The following is a 5,996-nucleotide window of genomic DNA, read 5'->3' as shown; positions in this document are numbered from 1 at the left end:
TTACTACGATAATTTTCATCCGAGTATTAATGCCACACCTTTCGAAAACTCATATAGCCGCAATTGTCATTTTCTTAATTGTTGAACCGAAGTAAAGGATAATCAAACCACCGGACCCGAACTCATTCATGAAGTAACCGTTAAGATCGTTCCAATCCGAGAAAGGCTCAGGACGGCCGTAGTCGCCAAAGGAGCTATGCCGACGTTAGACGTAAACCTTTCAAAATTCCAATTGGGTAACCGCGTAACATTAAAAGTCGCACCTTAGAAAGGTGTAATCCGTTTCAGGAAACATAGAATGCTAAATCCGCAATATTTTGATCCTTTGAAAATCTTGGGACGTTTTAGACCCGTTGCTAGCCGTTTAGATTTGTCCGACTTATTGAGTCTCCGTTCATACTACATTCCATGTATCAAACTTAAAGAAGTGTCTTGCCGAACAAGAACTTGTTATTCCTTCCGATGAGCTTAATATCGATGACAAACTCCGCTTCCTAGGAGGACCGGTTAAAATTTTGAATCGTGAAACCAAACTCTGAAACAACGTAAAACCCCGACTGTCAAAGTTCGTTGAAATGCCCAAGGGAGTACCTTCACTTATTCGTAGAATTTACAACATAAAAGTTTCGAAGAAGAAACAACAACTACTACTTCCAACTAAATTTCGGGACGAAATTTCTTTTAAGGTGTAGGTAATGTAACATCCCGCGTTTTTCCATTAAATTTATTTTAACACCGTCTTTTTTTTAGATAATATCTTTCGTTATCTAAATTTGTAACTTTCGTTAACTAACGTTCTTAATATTTCCGTTATTTGATTTAACATCTCTCGTTTACCCTAGCGTTTTTAAAATATTTCGTTTAGGTAATTCACGCACCCGCATCCGAAATAGAGGGACTATTTTTGCCACTTGACCAAAGAGGTGGCTAGTAGTTGACTAGTCAACCACCTTACCACCTCCACTCATTCATTCATCTCTTTCTTTCTTTCTTACTTCCTCTTTTTCTCTCAAACACTCAAACAAGAAATCATCATCCATTTCACATCTAGGAAGCTCATAACAAATCCGACTACATATTTGGAATCCTCTCTTCATCCTCTACATTTTGATACAAATTTCATCTCATTTTGGTAACATCTCTAAAACACTAGATTTCTCTAAATTCGTTTTATTAACTTGAAATAGTGTTAATTATTGTCTATGGCTCAAGTCTAATATGAATATATGTTCAGGTTGCTCGATTTATTGATTTTGGAGTAACTAGCATGAACTTGAAATGGGTGTGCTTAATCCTTGATTTTGGTTAATTAATATTGTTTAAATGTTAAAGTTCATGTATTAAATGTGTTACAAGCATCATTAGCTTCATTTTGATGTGTAGGTTGATTTAGAAAAGCTTCATTTACAAAATTGATGAATTCTTGATTCTTGGTTAGGGTTTGATGAACTTTAAAATGGATTTTTGATGCATTGAATGCTATGAAATGTTATTAGTAGGTGTTTAGTTGTATTGTATGTTTCATCACCTTCAAAATGGCATATCGTATGTGTAAATTGGATTCCCGAGTCAAGAAATGCATTTTATGAACTTGAAACTTTGATTTTGAACGTTTAATGATCATTTATTGAGGTTTTTATTGTTGTTAATGATGGAATTGATTGATGAAATGTGTTTAGTCGTATTCCTCTTTAAATTACCTTTCCAACGATATAAGATACGTGTTTTGAATGTTTACGGTTCATAAGTTATGGTTGTTTGAAGTTGGAATCGTCTAAGTGTTAAAATGCCCCAGAATTGCTGAACCAGGTCCAGATGCGGCGCATCTGCCTTGGATGCGGCACATCTGAGGCAGATTGCCCAAAAACGTCATTTTTCATTTAATTCTAGCTATGCTATGCACCCCCGATTGATATGAAACTTGGCCAACATGCTAATATATATGATTTCTAAGCTTAGGAAAATAGTTCGGGACCCGACCCGAACGTGTTGACTTTTTTGTTGACTTTGACTTTGACCAAGTTTGACTTTTAGTCAAACTTAACCAAACACTTATGTAATCGTTCTAACGTAGCTTTATACTTGATTTTTGCATGAAACTTGACAACGTGATTCACATGCTATACTATTTGAGTCATAACGAGCCATAGGACTAATTGAGCACATTTCGACCGACCTTGTTTGTGTCTTACTTGGTATTGATATAACTTACTTGTTTAGGTCAAGGCTAAACAACTTTCATGCACACGTTTACTTTGTGAAGTACATTTATACTCATGCACTCGAGGTGTGATCATAGTCCCATCTTTCAATAACTTTTATACTTTTAAATCATGGGATGAGAAACATAAACAGTTTTATACTACATACTTTATGCTTTAAACACAAGTACGAAAACAAACATTCCACGTGCGAGTTAGAACAAAAATGCCTCAATTCGATTATCATTAGTTACACTTGCCGGGTGTAAGCGAGAACTTATGTTGTATGGCCATATGGGTTTGACAAACCCTCATTCGGACGGTTCGTTACCGTTATGCTGATGAAATATACTTTCTTGTTTTAGTGTGGGTTCTAACACTGTGTGATGGGGTAACGTTGGTTAAGTCTTGATAATTGAGTGCTCGCGAATAACAACACTTTTGGAATGCAAATGATTTGGATAATCTACGTTATGGAAATACATAATCTTGTGGTTCAAAAACAACGTTTATTACTACACCTATGATTTCAGCAACGTTTTTCGTTGACAGTTTTCTATATGTTTCTCAGGTTCATACTTGGCTATTTGATACATGCTTCCGCGTACACTCATATTTGCTTGGGGTCAAGCATACATGCATACACTTTGATTACTTGCTTGGAGTCAAGCATACATGCATACGCTAGTGATAGCACCTTTGGATTCAAACATATGTTTACATACTTATGCTATTTATAGCAACCGTGATTTTTAACTAATTATGTCGCAAGTTATTTCATTTGTACATTACTACTTTTGTAAACTTAAACTTGTTGTCAATCCATTTGATAAACTAAACTTTGTAAGTCTTATACATTTCAAATGAATGCGACATAATTTTGGTCAAACGTGTCTCATTTAGGGACTATGACCACGCAACGGGACCTAAGTTAACGGCGCCGTCAATGACGATTTTGTCGGGTCGCTACATAGAACAGTAATCTATATTGGATAATTCATGGAATCGTTAACTGTCTATGTCGACATATATATATATATATATATATATATATATATATATATATATATATATATATATATATATATATATATATATATATATATATATATATATATATATATATATATATATATAATATTATATCATTATTGCATCAAAGAATAGTAAGGGAACAGAAATATGAAATTCAATCAATTAAGTACAGTAACAAATAGTATAGCCATCGTTAATTTGAAATCTTATGCCGACAGTTTTCACGGACTGTGTATCGTGCAAAATTAGTGGCGGATAAAAGTATTCAGAAAAATCCCATATTTTTAAATTAACTATATTTATTTATTTTGGTCATTATGGTATAAAATTCGATCATTTATTATTAAATAAATTTTACATTAATTATTCACTCCCAACCCCAAGTAAAATATAAAAGTTTTAAAATTCATTAAATAGTTCCTAAATATATTTTTAATAAGCCTAAAATTTATAGAACTCATTTTCGGATCACTGTTTATTTTAAAATCACATAAGTTTGAAATTAACTTGCTTAATATTGATCGATTAACAAATGAGTGCTATTATCGTTTACTAAAAAAATTCGAAACCATATAAATATACATTCAATATGCCTTACATATATATATATATAGATTTATTTTAATAATAATATCGTATATTATTTTATTTACATAATTAATTAACTCATATAATGTTTTAATTTATAATAATTAATATGTATATATTTATGTATGTATCTATTACAAATAGTGATTCGTGAATCGTTGGAAACAGTCAAGGGTCAATTGAATACATGAACATAGTTCCAAAATTTTCGAGACTTAACATTATAGACTTTGCTCATCGTGTCGAAATCATTTAAAGATTAAGTTTAAATTTGGTCGGAAATTTCAGGGTTGTCACAGTTGATAATATAATGACTAGACATTGAGTTTAAGCATATTTATTATTCTTGATGCTTTTTAGAAGTGAGGTAATGTTTATAGGTATAGGGGTGTTCAAAATCGAATATTCGAAAATTAGGATATCCGAATTTCGGATATCCAAAAATTCGGATAGTGAATTTGCCCATCCGATATTCGAATCTAAAATTTCGGATATCCGAAATTTCGGATTCGGATACCGGATTATCCGAATATCCAAACTTTACTTGAGATAAAAAAAATCATATATATGAACATTGGCGATTCCAGGTTTATAACTTAATGGGGTTCCAAATTTTTTTTCCAATACTAAATATATTTGAATGCTATTTTAGTGGTAGTTCACTTTCAAAAAATTACAAATTCGAAAAATATACGGGGTCCGAGTAGTTAAATTTGGTGGTGTACAATACAATTTAAAAGAAAAATTATAAATCTGAAAAATATATGGGGTCCTGCATTTAAATTTAGTGATGTCCTATACAATTTAAAGAGTATTTTCTACTAGAAATTTTCGAATTAGTGGTGTACCGTAACCTCACGGGCTTCTAAATAAACTCGTCCCTGTATATGAATTACATACATCTCAATACAGATCTTTAATTCTTGAAGCATGAACAATACAAACATGAAAAAGAAGGATCAGTACTTTAATAAATACTGTAATAAACAAGTAGGAATACATGAGGGCTTTCCGTAGGATTAGATTTATAACCAAATTAATGGCAGTGGGTACAAGTGAGAATGTAAACTATAAACATATCTACCAAATTGATGGCAGTATTCAACCTGGAGTAAAAATTATAAACATAAACAAATATACAACAAGTTTGAACAAGTGGGTATATAAATAATAAACCCCATATATGTCTATGTGCCCGAATTTCGTATATCTCAGGAACAAACTTCGATGGATGAAGCTAGAAGATAAGATGAAGATTGAAGTAGGTTATACCAGCGATTGATGAAGTGGATGCGTAGGGACTGCACCAGAAAAATATTAGATCTGGGAATTGATATACATATATACTATACGCATCACAGCAATTGAGATATGAACATTGCAGTCCAGCAATTGATATATGGGCCACTGAAGCAGCCCAACAACCCAATACAACACTAAAATATAACATAAAAAATTAATAAGTATATATATTTTCAGATATTCGGATATTTTTTCGAAAGTACTATCCGAAACCCGAATCCGAAATTTCGGATATCCAATTTTCGGATATCCGAAAATCTGGATATCCGATTTTTCGAATATATTCGGATCGAATTTTCGGATATTTCGGATTGCGGATTCGGATACGGATATTTTGAACACCCCTATATATGTATGTGAATGTGTCTCTTAATTGATTTATTTCATGTCTATTTATAGGCAATATAAGCATCAAATGCTCCTCTACGTATTATCTTGTGTTGGAAAAATTGGTCAAAAACAAGCATGTTTTCACCAAATTTAGACACTAATTAATATATGATAAATTGATATGTATTAATAAACATTTAGTGGGTTTTGTAGTCCTTGACGAGGGCTTTACAATGAACTAAAGTGTTTCCAAAACGGATTAAAGGTGAATGAGATATCGAATCTCAAAGTAGCTTGTTTGATGCGAGATCTAGAAGGTTTGACATTTGTCTCACATCGGAAGTGGGAGCAAACCTAAGGCTTTGATTTTCACTATAAATAAAGGCCTATAGGTTTGTAGAAAATGACACCAAAAGTCATATAAGCATTCTTATATGATTATAGTTTCCTCTCAGCCGCAACAAGGTCTTCCCGTTCCGGTTACCTTTCAGGTAAGTGTTCAAGTCTGGCAGTACGCTGCTTCGTACCGGTGTACCCTGA

Source organism: Rutidosis leptorrhynchoides, chromosome 3, assembly GCF_046630445.1.
Source record: "Rutidosis leptorrhynchoides isolate AG116_Rl617_1_P2 chromosome 3, CSIRO_AGI_Rlap_v1, whole genome shotgun sequence".
NCBI classification, from domain to species: domain Eukaryota; kingdom Viridiplantae; phylum Streptophyta; class Magnoliopsida; order Asterales; family Asteraceae; genus Rutidosis; species Rutidosis leptorrhynchoides.
Note: the sequence above shows the minus strand (reverse complement) of the source record.